This window comes from Hoplias malabaricus, chromosome 1, assembly GCF_029633855.1.
Source record: "Hoplias malabaricus isolate fHopMal1 chromosome 1, fHopMal1.hap1, whole genome shotgun sequence".
Taxonomy (NCBI): domain Eukaryota; kingdom Metazoa; phylum Chordata; class Actinopteri; order Characiformes; family Erythrinidae; genus Hoplias; species Hoplias malabaricus.
Window position 1 is genome coordinate 71,998,972 of NC_089800.1, and position 16,892 is coordinate 72,015,863.

At 39.5% G+C, this 16,892-nt stretch overlaps 1 protein-coding gene across 3 annotated transcripts in view; it reads right to left on the reverse strand.

The window, feature by feature from the left end:
- Nucleotides 1-15,798, reverse strand: part of klhdc2 (kelch domain containing 2) — a 34,460-nt gene extending 18,662 nt beyond the window's left edge. The window contains exons 1-2 of one of the 3 annotated variants that reach the window (XM_066672902.1): nucleotides 15,723-15,798; nucleotides 14,609-14,675 (exon numbers count right to left, since the gene is read on the reverse strand). The gene's annotated coding sequence lies outside the window, so the exon portion shown is untranslated. Of the gene's footprint in view, nucleotides 1-14,608; nucleotides 14,676-14,766; nucleotides 14,848-15,722 lie in introns of those variants that run through there. The other 2 variants (XM_066672894.1, XM_066672911.1) reach the window with 2 other exon arrangements.
- Between the last annotated feature and the right edge of the window lie 1,094 nt (nucleotides 15,799-16,892).

Genomic DNA, 16,892 nt, shown 5'->3' on the forward strand with positions numbered 1-16,892 from the left:
CACCTTCACAAACTTTTCACTGCAGGTGCACAAATCCTACACACACTACACACACAAGTACAAATATATCATACGCTCAGTTTTGCACACTCGCAAACCAACATGTGAATATGTGCAGTTCGAGTTACACACCTGTAGAAAGTCTCCTCAGATATATATATATATATATATATATATATATATATATATATATATATATTAGTTTTTTAGGGGGTGATATCTCTCTTGCACAAACACAAGTCAGTGACTGTACCTGCTCGAATCTGCGGCTACGAGTCTCAAATGCTGTCTTCTTCACTCATACGTGACTACTTCCGCACGCTCTCACATTTGCACCAAATATATCAGATGGAGCTTGGTGCAGAACTAATCTGTACCTGTAGAACTGGGAGGCGGGCACTGTTCTGGGAATAACCCTTCTGACCAATCAGAGGAGTTCATTTGTACACATGTCCCTTGGCGCCAAATACAGAGGTGAAAAATCATTCGGCACTGCTGCTGAAACCTACGACGGGGTTTTAGGGCCACAGCATTTAAATAATAATAATAATAATAATAATAATAATATTCCGAGAATAAAGTCAGAATTCTGAGAAAAATCTCACCTAGCCGTGGCTTGTTCACCTGCTGGCCACATTTGTGGATCAGGCTGCATTTGTATGTGGATCGGGTGAAATGCGAAAGGAAAATCTCAAAATCCAAAAACCCACGAAAGGAAATGAACGAAAAACTCGTGTGACTCGATTCACAAATGCAGATTCAACAATTTACAAATTTTAAATTCGAGACTTTGACTTTACAAATATTTGCAATGTAAATTTAAACAAATTTATTTATTTTCGCATAAAAGTATGATATATCTATGAAAAACAAAAACATGTATTAATGAATGTAACTACAAATTGCAGTCTATGAGACACAGATTGGGATGTGTTCATTTGTGAACAGTGAAACATGTTTGTGACTTTTGTGTTTAATTTGTGGATTAACATTTACGCATTTGTAAAGTATTTTGAGACTAATCTCTATCCATACAGTCCTATCCCTTTTTTCATTACAAGGCAGAGTAAAGGGGAAAATGAGAAAATGGAATAGAGCTCTGAAATTCTGATATTGAAGAACCAAAATGTAAAATTAGAAGATTGAAAAAACGAAGAATAACACTTTCTTTTCTTTATAGACCAAATGAAAAAAACGGAAATATGAAGTTTTAAACCCATTGTCCTTTATTTGTATTTAGCCTCAAAGGTTCAGGAAATTGAACTGATGAACGTTACACGGACCATTAAACAATGGAATATTTTAATTATTTGGTACGTTAAGGCTATGTTGTTTCTGCAATAATGACATACCAGTAGGTGGCAGTAAAGCATCATGATTCACAAACATTATGAATCCAAAAATCCAAATACACAAACACAGGTTAACACGCAAAATATATTTGTCAACACCTTCAAAACGCATTAACATGCACATATCTTGCATATTAACACGAAATAACACAGAGAATCCAACATGTTTTGAGACCAACGGCATTCGACCTGACAAACACGTCTCCAAAAATGTAACTACGCGTCGCATAGACACAGACGTTCAGTAGCTGGGCGGACGTTGTTTTAGTTGAACCAAAATACAGAAAAATTAATTCCTCTCCTCCACACAACAGAGACTAGAGACAGCAGCCAATTCATAACAAGATATTTCCTCTGACATGGTGTTGACATCATAAAAATAACACAGAAATGTTCAACAAAGGAAAAATACGTCTCCGGGAAAAATAACGATAAGCGAAACACATGGAAAAAAGTGACTGCTTTATATTAGTCAATATCCTGGCACCTCATGTAAATGATGCTCTGTCCAAAACAACAACCTACCTAAAGAGTGCACTCAAGACATTTATTAAAGTAATTCAACTACATCACTGCATTGTGTACTAGTGGAAATTTTTGAGATTCTGCACTTGTGGTGTGGTGGTGCAATAGCATGGCGACTCAGACACAAACGCAGAAGTATAAACGCTCACAATGTAGGGCTTTTATGTAGCCCACAGCGTAGGCTTTGCATGTGTCAGCGCAGAAGTATAAATCTGCCTTTAAATGTCACTATTATCCCCATTCAATACAGATATGGAATCACCTCACATTCTATTTACTGCTATTGTGATGTCACAAAAACTATTGTATCTGTCCAGTGCACTCTACAAATGCTGAACTCCACCCATTCTTGCTTTACTTATCCAACCCCAATTTCAATGATGTTGGGACGTTTTGTAAAACTTAAATAAAAACAGAATATGATGCTTTGCAAATCCTTTCCAACCTATATTCAATCTTATGATAATAATTCACTTATTTTGAATTTGAGACTTGCAACGTGTTCCAAAAATGTTGAGACAGGGGCATGTTTACGACATGTTTTACATGTTTTACTTGACATTTTAACAACACTCAATAAGCGTTTGGGAACTGAGGACACTAATTGCTGAAGCTTTGTAGGTTGAATTCTTTCCCATTCTTGCTTGATATACAACCTCAGTTGCTTAACTGTCCGGGGTCTCTGTTATCGTATTTTGCACTTCATAATGTGCCACACTCATTCAGTGGGAGACAGGTCTGGACTACAGTCACACTGTTACTACAAAGCCATATTGTTGTAACACGTGTTTGGCATTGTCTTGCTGAAATAAGAAGGGACGTCCCTGAAAAAAGACATTGCTGGCAGCATATGCTGCTCCACAACCTGTATGTACTTTTCAGCATTAATGGTGCCTTTACATATGTGCAAATTACCCATGCCATAAGCATTAATACCATGATTTCAAAAAAACAATTTGAAATGTGGACTCGTCAGACCTGTCACGCCCTGGCCCTGTCTTATGTCTGTGACCTGACAAGACCACAGGACACTTTTCCACTTTGTGTAAGTCCATCTCAGATGAGCTCAGGCCCAGAGAAGCAGACTATGTTTCTGGATGTTGTTGATATATGGCTTTCGCTTTACATGGTACAGTTTTAAATTGCACTTGGAGCAACGAACTATGTTCACTGACAATGGTTTTCTGAAGTGTTCCTGTGGTAATATCTGTTACAGAATTATGTCGGTTTTTAACGCAGTGCTACCGAAGGGATTGAAGGTCACAGGCATTCATTTGTGCTTGTTAATGACTGTGCCCTTCAGGGATGCTCCCTTTATACCCAATCATGACACTCACCTGTTCCCAATTAATGTGTTCACTTGAGGATTGTTCCGAACTGGAGTTTTTGGAGCATTCCTCAACTTTCCCAGTCTTTTGTTGCCCCTGATCTAATTCTTTTGGAACGTGTTGCAGGCCTCAAATTCAAAATGAGTGAATATTTGTGAAAAAACAATAAAGTTTATTCATTTGAATATTAAATATCTTGTCTTTGTAGTGTATTCAGTTGAATATAGGTTGAAAAGGATTTGCAAATTGTCATAATCTGCTTTTATTTAGGTTTTACACAACATCCCAACTTCATTGGAATTGGGGTTGTACAAGTGTTATATTATAACACAGTAACAAGGCATAGTAACAAAAAACCACTAGGTTAATTGTGTGATAAATAAAAGTTTTATATTAATATATATTTAAAAAAAAAGACATGGGTGTAAATAAATCATTTAACATGTAAATCAATAAATGAATTTATGCATTCTTTTTCATAAAAAGGGCATAATTAAGCAAATGTCAGGATGCATTGCTGTATCTCTAATTCTCTAAGTACGGCAAAGCATATCTCTGCTGTACAAACCCATACATTTGATTTGAATGTCTCTAATGTTGGATCATAAACAGCTACAGCAACCTTAGTGGTTAGATGTATGATACTATGATATTTAAATGTAGCTAGGTGTAACCGGTTGCTAATCAGATTATAAATGGCCACAAGCAAACTTAGTAGTTAAATGAAGGATTTAAACAAAAATCACCTATTGTGGCTACAGGTAGCAAGAGAATGGGGTGGGCCAATCCATGAGAGCTAGGTGAAGCTCTGTTGCATTGGCATAGGATATTTTACATTTTACCTTGTGTATGATTACAATTAATGTGTAATAATATGCAACATTTATTGGGGGAGGGGGCAAATTCTGAAATACACATGCACATAAAATTTATAATTGTTATAACTGATCACTGTATAGAGAGGAAAGATGTTTAACTAACACAAGCACTGATGTGGGAGTTTTTAAGCACATCAGCATTACTGCTGGATTGAGATTATTCTGCACCAGAAGTGTCCAGCCAACATCACCTTGTGGGTAGCACCATGTGATCACTGACTGATGAATGACTAGAGCAACCTCTTTCTGCAGTGCCCCCACTTTTGCAGAGAATATTTTTGAACCCCCTTCACTCAAACACAAATGCACAAGTCTTTTGCTCCCAGACTCCTTTATAATTTATTTAAAACTCAAAATCATACATAATTGCAACTTTGTATTGAGCAAAACAAAATAAGTGTCACAAGTCACATTTACAATGGAATTATCAGTGTAATGCATTATACACCCCCCCCCCATTCTGGTTATGTGGAGTCCTGACTTTTGAAGCATAGGGTGAAAGGAGGCTAAAGAAACAAAACTACAGCGTGCTCCTATATGTTACGTTGAGCTGATTAAATGGAAAATGAGTGCATGTAGATTTAAGAGGCCACATATCTTTTAATGGATTTTACTGTCAATAAACCCAATTTGTGCGCTAGTGTACTGTATTTTATTCCTTTAATTTATTTTGATTATAATCACTTGCCAGTGTTTGCCTAAATAAATGAAATACATTATACAGGTGAAAAACATCTTACTGGAGCTTGTTCTATAAAAATTAAGTAATCAATGATGGAGTGAAACAACATAAGTTATATAATACCTAAAAGAGGTTAATAACATTGCTATTAAATGTCTATATTTTAGAAATTATTCCAAAGACAAATTTTCCATCTGAAGCCTTCAGTGACTTACAAAGAATGAGTGAATATATGAACAAAGTTAAATTATTCACGACAGTTGAATTTATTTGAACCTATTTTCATCTCTCTGCATGATCAGTGTCAGGCTCGCGGGGCGGACGCACACGCTAAAACACAACAAATTTTATTTAAACAAATATAGAGACAAAAACTTGAGGGCAAACACGAAGCAGGGAACAGATGAGGCAAAACGATGGTGGAGAACATAATAACATCAGAGGAATGTCCGACAAACTGCAAGTGACATAAAGGAACTTAAATATACACAAGGACATCTGAACATGATAACGAGGGGGCAGGGTTACAAATAACACTGACAAGGAGGAGGAACAAAGGCAGGACATAGCACATGGATCTGTTTGTTTTTTGTCCATGTCCTAAGAGCACATGGCGGGGAAACAGGCATGACAGGACAAGGGTGTGACAGATGCCCCCTCCTAAACGTGCAACTCCCGGGGCGCGTACACCTAGACCCCCCAGGAGCTGGCGCAGGAGAGAAGTCAAGACAATGAACCTACAGGAGACAGGACTCAGGACAAGACAGGAACAGACACAGGAGCTGGGGACATGGCAGGACCGGAAACCAGAGACTGGACTCGGGACAGGACAGGAGACTGAACAGGTGACTTACAAAAGGGAACAGGAGACAGGACTAGGGACTGGAAAGGACGGGAGTGGAAACTTGACAGGAGACTGGGGTTGCACACTGGACAGAAACTGAGACAAGACTGGGGACTGAACAGGTTTAGGAATGGGAGACAAGACTGAGGACAGGACAGAACCAGAGACGGAAGACTGGACAGGGGCATGTGACAGGGTGCTGGACATCAGATGGGAACTGAGACTGGACATGATTATTAACAGGGGACTGAGGCTGAGTACTGGGACAGGACAGGTGATGGAACTTGGAATGGACAGGAAACTGAACGGAAGCAGAGGCTGGAGACAAGACAGGTGACGGGACTGAGGCTGGGTACTGGGACAGGACAGGAGCAGAGACACTGGACAGAAATAGGGAATGGACAGGATTTGGCAGGGGAACTGGGACTAGGACGTTTACAGGGATTGATACAAACATGGTGACAGGGACTGGGACAGAGACAAAAGCAGACAGGTACAGGGATGTGGACAGAGACAGGGACTAGAACAGGGACAGACAGAGGAACCAAAATTACTGGAGAGTGCCCAGGACTGGCAAAAGTCAGAGAGGCTAGCCTGGGCACTGTTCTAGGAATCGGCTTCGAAGTCCTTGGGGCCGACCTAGGGACACGAACTAAAGTGGACGTGGCCACAGAAACAGAAGCGGCCAGGCTGGCCGCCAGCGCGGGGAGAGGAGCGGCCGGGCTGGCCGCCATCACGGGGGCGGGGGCGGCGGAGGTCGCCGCCATCACGGGGACAGAAGAGGCTGGAGGCACTACCGACAGTGGAGCAGCAGCGGTAAGCAGACCTGCAATGATGTCCATGGAGGCAGGGCCTTGTGCTGCTCACAGGGCACATGCTGAGCTGTTGAGGGTTTAGGGGGTCTGATGGGCACACTCAAGGGATTTCTTCAGCCATGGATCCAGAGGTGCACCCCTGTTAGCCTCACCTCCCAAGTCCTGAGGTTTGAGACTTAGAGCACCTACCCCTAACCCCTACCAACTTTTATTTAAACAAAATATAACAAAAACATAGACAAACAGACTTGAGGGCAAACACGAAGCAGGGAACAGATGAAGCAAAACGACAGTGGAGAACAACATAACAGAGGAATGTCCAACAAACAGGAAGTGACGAGGAGGAGATGGCGGGGAAAACGGGCACGACAGGACAAGAAACAGGCATGACAGGACAAGGGCGTGACAATCAGTAATTAGTTATGCATTTTTGGCATGTGTTTTGTCTCACAAAACATCTGTTATTACACAATATGAATATACGTGAATTAAACTCTTGAGGTGGAAAAAAATTATTTAGAGCCTTAATTCATTGGATATTATTGAATAATTTGATGGAGGCAAGTTGTATTAAGTTTTTGCTGGGAGTAACTTATGACATCCTTACAACAACACAATCTAGGGTCTTCACCTACCTACTGTCCAAATTGTGGATTATGTACAGGGGTGGGCACGCTGAAGCATATTCTATCAGCTTGTAAAGTTAGTTTGTCACAAGGTCTGTATACATGGGACATAATCAGGTGATAAGGGTTTTAGCATGTTTGTTGGACAGCAAACGGCTAGAGGCTAATGCATAGTAGCTGTAATAATAAAATAGTTAGCTTTGTGTCTGAGGGGAATGTTTTTGAGAAAGCATGCAGGCTACAAATAGTAGTAGATGGGGTGAAGCACAAGATTGGAGTTGCTGGTGGAAAAGCTGCAGGTCCAAGACTGCATTGTGTTAACTACACTGATTATCAGAAATATCTGAAATGTCTAGTCAGTGGTTGTGGATAAGGAGAGCATAGATTACTTGGGGAAATGCACTGCAGAGATGCTATTAGGATTGTTGGTGATGTAGCATGTAAAGTTCAAATGGAACTGGTGGCACTGAGCATGCATTAATGGTGCCAGTGGGGCTAGGTACAGCCTTAGTCACCAGGGAGGCCAGTGTGGATTTACAGTTGTTGATGGTAAAAGGGTAAGGTAGGACTTAGGGCTGCAACAACTAATCGATTAAATCAATTAAAAATCGAGTGTTAAAATAGTTTGCAACTAATTTAATAATCGATTAGTTGGGTCTAAGTTATTATACACATAGGTACAGTTGCTACACGTGACGAACTCTGGAAGAAGGGTTTGAAAAATGGCGGAGGCGGTCACAGCAGAGGATAATGTTAGCATAAGCAGAGAGAAAAATATAGGACCCAAGTCATCAAAAGTATGGGAGCACTTTACATTAACACCTTCAAGGAACAGCGTTAGGTGCAAAATGTGCACAGCTCATCCCGCATGGCACAGCAGCACAACATCACTGCATGAGCACCTGAAAGGGAAGCCTGTTGGAGCTATGTGTGAAAGAGATGAAGTATAGTAAGTTAATTATACTTTTTCTCTCACTCAATCTCAATGTTACTAGAGCTTGCTAGAGTAGTTAAACATTTGTTTTTCTTAGAACATTGATATTACACTCACGTTTAGAGAACAAGCTTTAGCATCCCCCCCCCCCGAGTTTTCTCTTCCACCTTAAATGTGTCAGCTCGACCAGCAGTTCCAAAACAAGCCGTAGTTTTAGTCACGCTAATGTTAGCGACAAGTTCTATTTTTTCTCTCACTAAATGTCATTAGAGCCTGCTAAAGTAGTTAAACAAGATGTCTCATGTTTAGTCAATTTACATCACTCTTGTATTTAGCGAGTTTTCCGTTCCACATTAAATGTGGCGGCAGTTACATTCAGATTAAAAAAAAAAAAATCCAAACTTTTTTTTAAATAAAATATTTAAAGCCTTTTTCGAGGTCTTTTCTGACTGGCATTGCGTTAGTGTTTGAGTATCACAGTCAAGTGTATATTACATTACATACACTGTTAAATATTGATAAATATAAAATTAATGTAACGGCTGGGTTAATTCTCCATGTAAACGCTAATTTTTTAGGCTGTGTGTTCCTTATACAATTACAACATTAGTTCTCTAAAATCTTAAATATCTTAATGATATCTGATCATATGTGTTAGATGAATTTCCCTTCTATTCTCAGCCATGGCAGCATCACCCAATATCCATTTATGTCATTTCAATTTGCCTGCATTGTTGTCTGCATTTTAGATCAGTAGTTATTAACTTAAAAAAGATGTATGTTCATATCTACACATTCTCTCTCACCTCAGATAAAAACAGCCCAGCATTGCTGACTATGTTTTGAAGATCTGCACACTACAGCAAGCAGCTGTTCTCACTGATGGTATCCTGAATATGCTAGTAACAGACAGGAAACCAAATTTGACTTGTCTTCCTTTTTATCCAATTAATAATCGATTAATCGAAAATAATAATTGGCAGATTAATCGATTATCAAAATAATCATTAGTTGCAGCCCTAGTAGGACTGAAAAGCTGGCTTGGAGGGGGGTAGGTCTGGGACGCCAGACTTCACTGTTAAGCCTCCACTGTTGTGGGCTTAATTTAGCAAAAAAACAACATGACACCTGTGAAGAGCTAGTGATACAGTGGCTGGTTTGGGTACTCGTGGGCAGGGCTCAATGAGTAACCGTAGATGTTAAGGATAGTTAGTTGCTGATTGGATCATCAACAGCCACAGCAACCTTAGTGTTGAGGTGTAGGATTCAAACGGAATTTTAGTGGCTGCAGTGTTGTGGGTACAATGTGAAGCTCTGATGGATTGGCATAGGATATTTTACATCTTATCTTGTGCATGATTATAATGCCTACCCAACAAACACACAACGTTGTATTTTAGGTGTGGTTATGTTGGTGCCCACACCAACAGACTCTCTTTTACTATGTTGTCAATATGTTAAACTAAGGTTCTTGGCAATAAAACCCGGCATCTATGTTCACAGGATAAAATTAACGATCACGAAAAGTGATCGATGCAGAGTGCATGGAACTCCGGCATGCCCATGAGGGAGAGGCAGTAATAACATGAAATGGCATCGGCATCTGACATACAGGTGACAGTAGCATGTCATTAGCTTCGACATCTTACATACGGGTGACAGTGGCATATGCCATTGATATATGTACAGGTGACAGTGGCATATGCCTGTGGCATTGAATTATATTGTTTTTGTGATAGTGGCATATGTTGATGTCATTGACATTTGTTTTTGCGACATTGGCATATATTCCATTGTGAAACATCTGCCAGTAGCCTACATGTAACAACACTAGGATGTTTATATAGGCCCCTAGCTAAAATATGTGCCAAACATCTATATTCTAGCTAAACATATGTTCCTTAAATGCTAGTAAATGAACGCTAAAGCCAAACAAGTGGCATGTTACAAACATAGCAGCCCATATTAGCACATAGCTAGATGTCACTGTGTTCAGGCACCACTGAACTACAAGGTGTTCCCATGCTAATATCACTATAAATGTCTGTGTCAGCACAAAAAGCAGAGAACTAAAAGTCATTTATAGGTGCCAGTGTCTACTGGTAAGGTAGGCGACATGTCAATGAAGACATGGCTTTCTGAATTAGGCTCAAACGTGGTGTTGTTTTTCGTAGTTCTTTAAAATTGTCCTTTCAATAATTAACTACATTTGGAATTAAATTTACAGAGATGTGATAACAAAGGCCTTTATTTTAAAATGACAAAAATATCCCTTGATATTAAATGATTGACATTCAGATGTTGCACCATCATATGTACATGAAATTGGTGAAGCATTCCTTTTTAATACATTTTACAGAAATGTAATAACTTAAGAGCATTTATTTTGAAATGACACAAGGTCTTGATATCTTCATGACTCTTCATGTGTCTTTTCATTTGAAAACAGTTCACCTACATGCTCTTACCCTAATGTTTAGGTACGTAAGATATTGATGTCACTTGAATGCAAGATGCCAATGCCACTGGCATGTGTCAGCGTCATCCGAACGCAAGGTGCCAATGCCTTTTCATATTACTGCTACTGCCACGAGGCTCCATCGAGTTATAGCTCATGGACTTGTACAATAAACTAAAGCCGTATGCCTCGCAGTCAGGGGTACTGACAGGGTTTAGTCAACATGTCGTGTGGATGCATTTAATAACTAATTCTGTTCACTTCACTGACTGCTTCTTTCATAACTCACTCTATGGCGCACAGACGGTGAATGTGATTATTCTGAGATTGTTCTTAGAATTATTCCGAGATTATTCACAGAATTATTCCGAGAGTATTCTCAGAATTCTGGCTTTATTTAAAGAATTTTTTTTTTTTATAAAAACAATGAAGTACAGATTGGGGAGAGGTGTTTAGAAATTTAGCAGCTGTCAAACATCTACTCCCTCAATAAAATCCTCCCATGGAAACCCTAAATTGGAAGTTAACATATGCACACCAAGACATGTCACCAAAATAAATGTGATGTGAATCAGGCTTCACAGTCAAGAGTTTTGAGAATTGCCAAAATTCTACCCCTGGAATTATACTTGTCTCTGGGGTCTGATACTCATTAGGTTTCTTTTTATTGTTGAGAATTTAAAAAAAAGTCACTTGTTTTGTACCAACCATTAAACCAAACGGTATTCAGTTTATTAAATGCAATACAACTAATGCTTAGGCACTATCCTGGTGTTTACATTGAAGGAAATAAAGCATAACACTACATAACAAAAGGAATCATGTGTATAATCTGTTGTGCCAGTGCTGCTTGGTGACGCATGTTGTTATGGGTGTGCACGCGAATGGAATTGGATTCTGATGGTGATTTTGTTCTGTTTTTTGAGGAGTGCAGTGACATTAGGGTCCTCCAGAAAACAGCTGTTGTGTTGTGACCGGATTTGTAGATTCTCTGAGCTTGCATTTTTTTCTGACCTTGCATCGTGCAAAAAAGACAGCACTTGAGACTCTTAGCTGCAGATTCAAGCAGGGATAGTCACTGACCTCTTTGTGCAAGTATCCCCCCCAAAAAACAAAAGATTGCATATTGGTTTGTGAATGTGCAACTTTTGTGCATACTTTATACAAGTATGTGAATGTGTTTTGCACCATATTCACCACTGCAACTGTAGCAAAAACAGTGAGTGTATGATTTTGTACTTGTGTGTAGAATTGGATTTGTGCACCTGCAATAAAGGATTTGTGAAGGTGTAACTGTGAAGTTGTATTTTTTTACAGATTTGCAACTCCTAAAGCGATTTTCCTTGTGACTTCAAATTTACTGATTTTCTACAACTAAAAATTTCTCTGTCGCAGGTGTTCAGGTGTTTTGCCCCAAACATACCTCCATAAACCTTCATCTTCCATGATGTAGAGCAGTTTGTGCAATGTCTTACTCTCAGCCACCATAACCAGATTCCAGCTCCACTCCAACCGCTGACCCTGCTCACCTGACCAACTTGATCAGACACATCTCGTCTCAAATAACTTGAATCTGACAAAAGTAATAATGAATTAAAAAATTCTATGAAAATGAACAAATAAATCCGACACTGAGTTTGAACCGTGGTTCAAGAGAATTATTTTAAAAAGTAAATTCATTAAACTGGACAAAAACGATGGTACCCCTGAAAATAATGTGACCAAAGGAAATGTTACATCAAGGTGTGTCCACTAATTAGCATCACAGGTGTCTCCAATCTTGTAATCGGACAGTGGGCCTATATAAGGCAACAGGTAGTCATTGTGTCATTTGGTGACATGGTGTGTACCACACTCAACATGGACCAGAGGAAGAGAAGGAAAGAGTTGTCTCAGGAGATTAGAAAGAATGTTATATACAAGCATGTTAAGCTAAAGGTTATAAGACCATCTCCAAGAAGCTTGATGTTCCTGAGTTGCACATATTATTCAGAAATTTAAGATCCATGGGACTGTAGCCGACCTCCCTGGATGTGGCCGCAGGAGGAAAATTCAAATCAAAGAGACGGATAATATGAATGGTTTAAAAAAAAAAAAAGCCCAGAAAAACTTAAGAGGTTAAAGGTGAACTTCAAGCTCAAGGAATATCAGTGTTTGATCACACCATCCATTGTTGTTTGAGCCAAAGTGGACTTCATGGGAGACAAGCAAGCAGGACACCATTGTTAAAAACAAATCATAACAAAATCATACTGGAATTTGCCAAAGTACCTGCTGGCAAGCCACAAAGCTTCTGGGAGAATGTCCTATGGACAGATGAGACAAAAACTGAACTTTTTGCCAAGGCACATCAGCTCTATGTTCACAGATAGAAAAATGAAGCATATCAAGAAAAGAACACTTTCCCTACTGTGAAACACGGAGGAGGTTCTTTTATGTTCTGGGGCTGCTTTGCTGCATCTGGCACAGGGTGTCTTGAATCTGTGCAGGGTATAATGAAATCTTAAGACTATCAAGGGATTCTAGAGAGAAATGTGCTGCCCGGTGTCAGAAAGCTTGGTCTCAGTCGCAGGTCATGGGTCTTGCAACAGGATAATGATCCAAAACACCCAACTTAAAACATCCAAGAATGGCTAAGAGAAAAACACTGGACTATTGTGAAGTGGCCTTCTATGAGCCCTGACCTAAATCCTATAGGGCATCTTTGGAGCTGAAACAAGCCGTCTGGAAAAGAGACCCTTCAAACCTGAGACAACTGGAGCATTTTGCTCATGAGGAGTGGGCCAAAATACCTGCTGAGAGGTGCAGAAGTCTCATTGACAGCAACGGGAATCATTTGATTGCAGTGATTGCCTCAAAAGGTTGTGCAACAAAATATTAATTTAAGGGTAACAATCTGTCCAGGCCTGTTTCATGAGTTTATTTTTTACAATAATTCTGTTGAAGCATGGTTGAAAAGCAATGTCTGACTTTCACTTGTTAATTTTGATAGCATTTTTATTTATTATTACATTTGTCAGATTCATGTTATTTCTGTGAACATTGTGGGTTTTTCTTTCATTAACCAAGGGGTACCAAAAATTGTCCATGTGTGTACTTGTAAGACCTAACCACCTACACTAAACCCCCTCAGTAGAGACTGGTTGTGGGGATGGGCCAGCCCTGAGCATTCTCAACTCCCAACTTCTGCTGATGCAAATTGCAGGGGATCCAATGTCCAACCTGTGGTCCTGGAAGGTGTACAAGGAGTCACTTCAGGGTCTTAATAACGTGCAACGGTCTTAAAGCCATTGAACACCCTGGGGCACAGGGATGACGCATGATGTTTTCCAGAGTGTGGGGACCCGCCCTAATCTCAGACTAAGGTTAAAAATGTTTTGTAAGGGTTCCCCTAACTCTGCGTCACAGGACTTCACTTTATCTGGTCCAGCTGCTTTCCTAGTGTGGAGTCTCCTCAGCTCACCTCTAAACTCCACACTAAAGATGTGTGGCGGGGTGCTGCCAAACACATCTGAAGAATTAGTGTGTGAAGAGGGAGGGAGAAAGGGCTACATTGTCTGTGCTGGCCTCCTGAGGGAAGGGTGCATGAATGTCAATAGTACTGGATGAGGTGTTGATAACCAGGCAATTGGAGACTGAAATATCAGGATCAGGATAGGGGGAAGGTGTTGGGGCTGCTGGACAAACAGTAACTGCAGCAATTCGAACAGGGCAGTCAAACTGATTATAGAAATAAGTAGCACATACAACCATCAGATCTCAGGTCAATGTTTATTATGTACCTATTTCACTTCATATTTCATAGGTAGTAGACAATGAACAGATCTGTCGGTTGTATCGACTACTTAATAGAAATTACATTTATAAAGCAGTAACCTTGACTTATCACAAACAATTATGGGCATTTGGATTAAACTTACTTAATAAACAAAACAGTTATCACTTCATAGGTATGTGCCGGGGTTGGCTCCAGGCTACAGGTAACACCACACCCCGGACACCCAAAGCTAACACTAACATACACAACCACGATATTTAAAACATCGACTATGCCACCCCTATATTATGGGAAAGGGGACCCCTTGCTAGGCCACTCAACTGAAAGAGTGTAAGAGCCAGAAAATAGCACACTGCATTCAGCGCAAGCAATAAACCAGCGACCCTACCGTTGATTCAGCTGCCTGCGCTTCTCTACTTCTCAAATGATTGGCTCCAACCACCTGCACATGTACACTAAAAACAAAGATATATTAAAATATGCTCTGCCGACTCTTAAAGTTTCAAAAACCTGCCTGTTACTAACAACCAGCCCGCACAAACTTACCAGACCAAGTTCCCCTATTAGTGGCCGCAACGCACCAGACGATTCCCATCGTCCCTTCGTTTAAACAAAATGGAGGTGAACTCACCTGGGTGTGCTCACTTTTATCTTCCCCTAGGGATCAATATGCTCCCTACCTGGATTCCACCCACTCTACAGTGGGCGTGTCCCTATAAGACCTCTACTGGTCTTTAAAGTTGCAAGAGTCCATGTTATCATTACACTATTAGGCATTTAGCCATACCACAGGTATATAGCAGTATGGAACACTGAAATGATATCTGTTGGATTTATTAACTATTTATCAGAAATTATCATTTTATAAACCGCTTATATGTGATTACTTTTCCTTTAAAATGATGGGTTGTTTTCATATTTCACGCACATTGAGTATTACGGCTCCTTTACTAGTATCTGCGCACTAAAATCTGACGTGCGGCTAGTTTAACCGTGTTTTCTCAAGCAGCGGCTGGCTTAACCGCATTAACCTAGCACTGTTAATAAAACTACTTCCTGGCTCGCGCTCTTCATGCCACGAACAGGTAACATAAAAAAGATTTTATTCCCCACCAAATCAGTTACTGGTTATTGGTTACATTAATCCGAATGCTCAACTTCTGAATTTATATGCATTAGAATATTAACCCATATTTGTGTAATATTGGGATATTTTGGTGTGGACAAGTAATCTGAACTGACAAATCAGGACCACAATATAAAGAGCAGGCAGAGGTACCTTAATACAATACGAAGTTTTTCTGAATCGCTAAGCCGCACAAGTTTACTGCCAACCCTCTGTACTAATGTTCTTGCACACTTATAATCGCTTCTTGTTTACCCTGCTGTAGCTGCAGTTAGAAATACACAGCTAAATACTAAAACGGACAGGTCGATTTACCAACGTCTTATAATAAAATAAACATCAGACAACAAAACATATAGAGACATAGGTTACTCACGAAAACACTTCGATGGCCTGTTATGGTAACGTTACTAGAATGTACCACAACGGGTAGAGATGATCCGACTTCGAAATGAATCATTATTTTGAACCGGTTCACATGTTCAAGTGAACCAACTGAATTTAAGTGAAATTGTTACCATTAATACATCTTTTAAAACCGCACCTATTTTGCATCCTAAAACGTGTTTTGTTTTGTTTATTTTTTTTAAGTTAAAGGAGCTGGAGCTCAAAGACTGGAATCTGTATTTATTTTATCCTTTGTCAACTTGTGTGAAAGAGTTCCAGTTTGTTCTATAAAAATTAAGTAATGAATGATGTAGTAAAACTAAATACTGATAGTGAAAATAAAAAAACAGAAAATGTGAAAATTGTGCCAAACTATTACAGCTAGAAGAAGCAAACAATATTATACAACATGACAAAGCATAAAAATGTATACACAAAGATTTGCTAAAATATTAGTTACCAGAGTGATAATAATTGCATTTATTGGTTTTTGTATAGCATACAATGAATGCCTTCACAAACATACCTCATTCTACTTTATGAGATGTTGATTAGGAGATCACCTGAACAAAATTCTATACTAATGAGCAACAGCATAAAAATCAGTGCTGCTGTCATTGCTATTCACTTGTTATAGAACTAGCTGGATGGGACAAGCAGTACTAAGACTACCCAAAAAGTAAGTATAATCAAAATACATCTACAGATGATGCCAAGAGTATTGAAAAGAAAGGTTCTCAATAAGGAAAAGAAGGATTCAGTTGTAGTTTATTGGCAGAAGAATACAGTGAGCGTTAAGTTACTTCCATCTTGAAAATTTTAAAAACTGAAGTTCATAAAAACAAGGTTGTAGCAGCAAACACATGGGACAACAAAGCTACAGACTGGCAGAGATCAAAAACAATTCTCTACTGACCGTGATGATCACCCCTCATTGGAATGTCACTTAACCATCGTAAGATGACGTTAAGTGACCTACAAAAAGAATGGCAAGCAGCAGCTGGAGTGAACTGCACAGTGAAGACTATTCAAAACAGGCTTCTGGAGGCATGGATGAAGTCGTGCTAAGCTAGAAGAAATCTCTTTATCAACGAAAAAGCAAAAGAGCCTGACTGAAGTTTGAGAAAGACCATAAGGATTGAACTGTAGAGTACTAGAG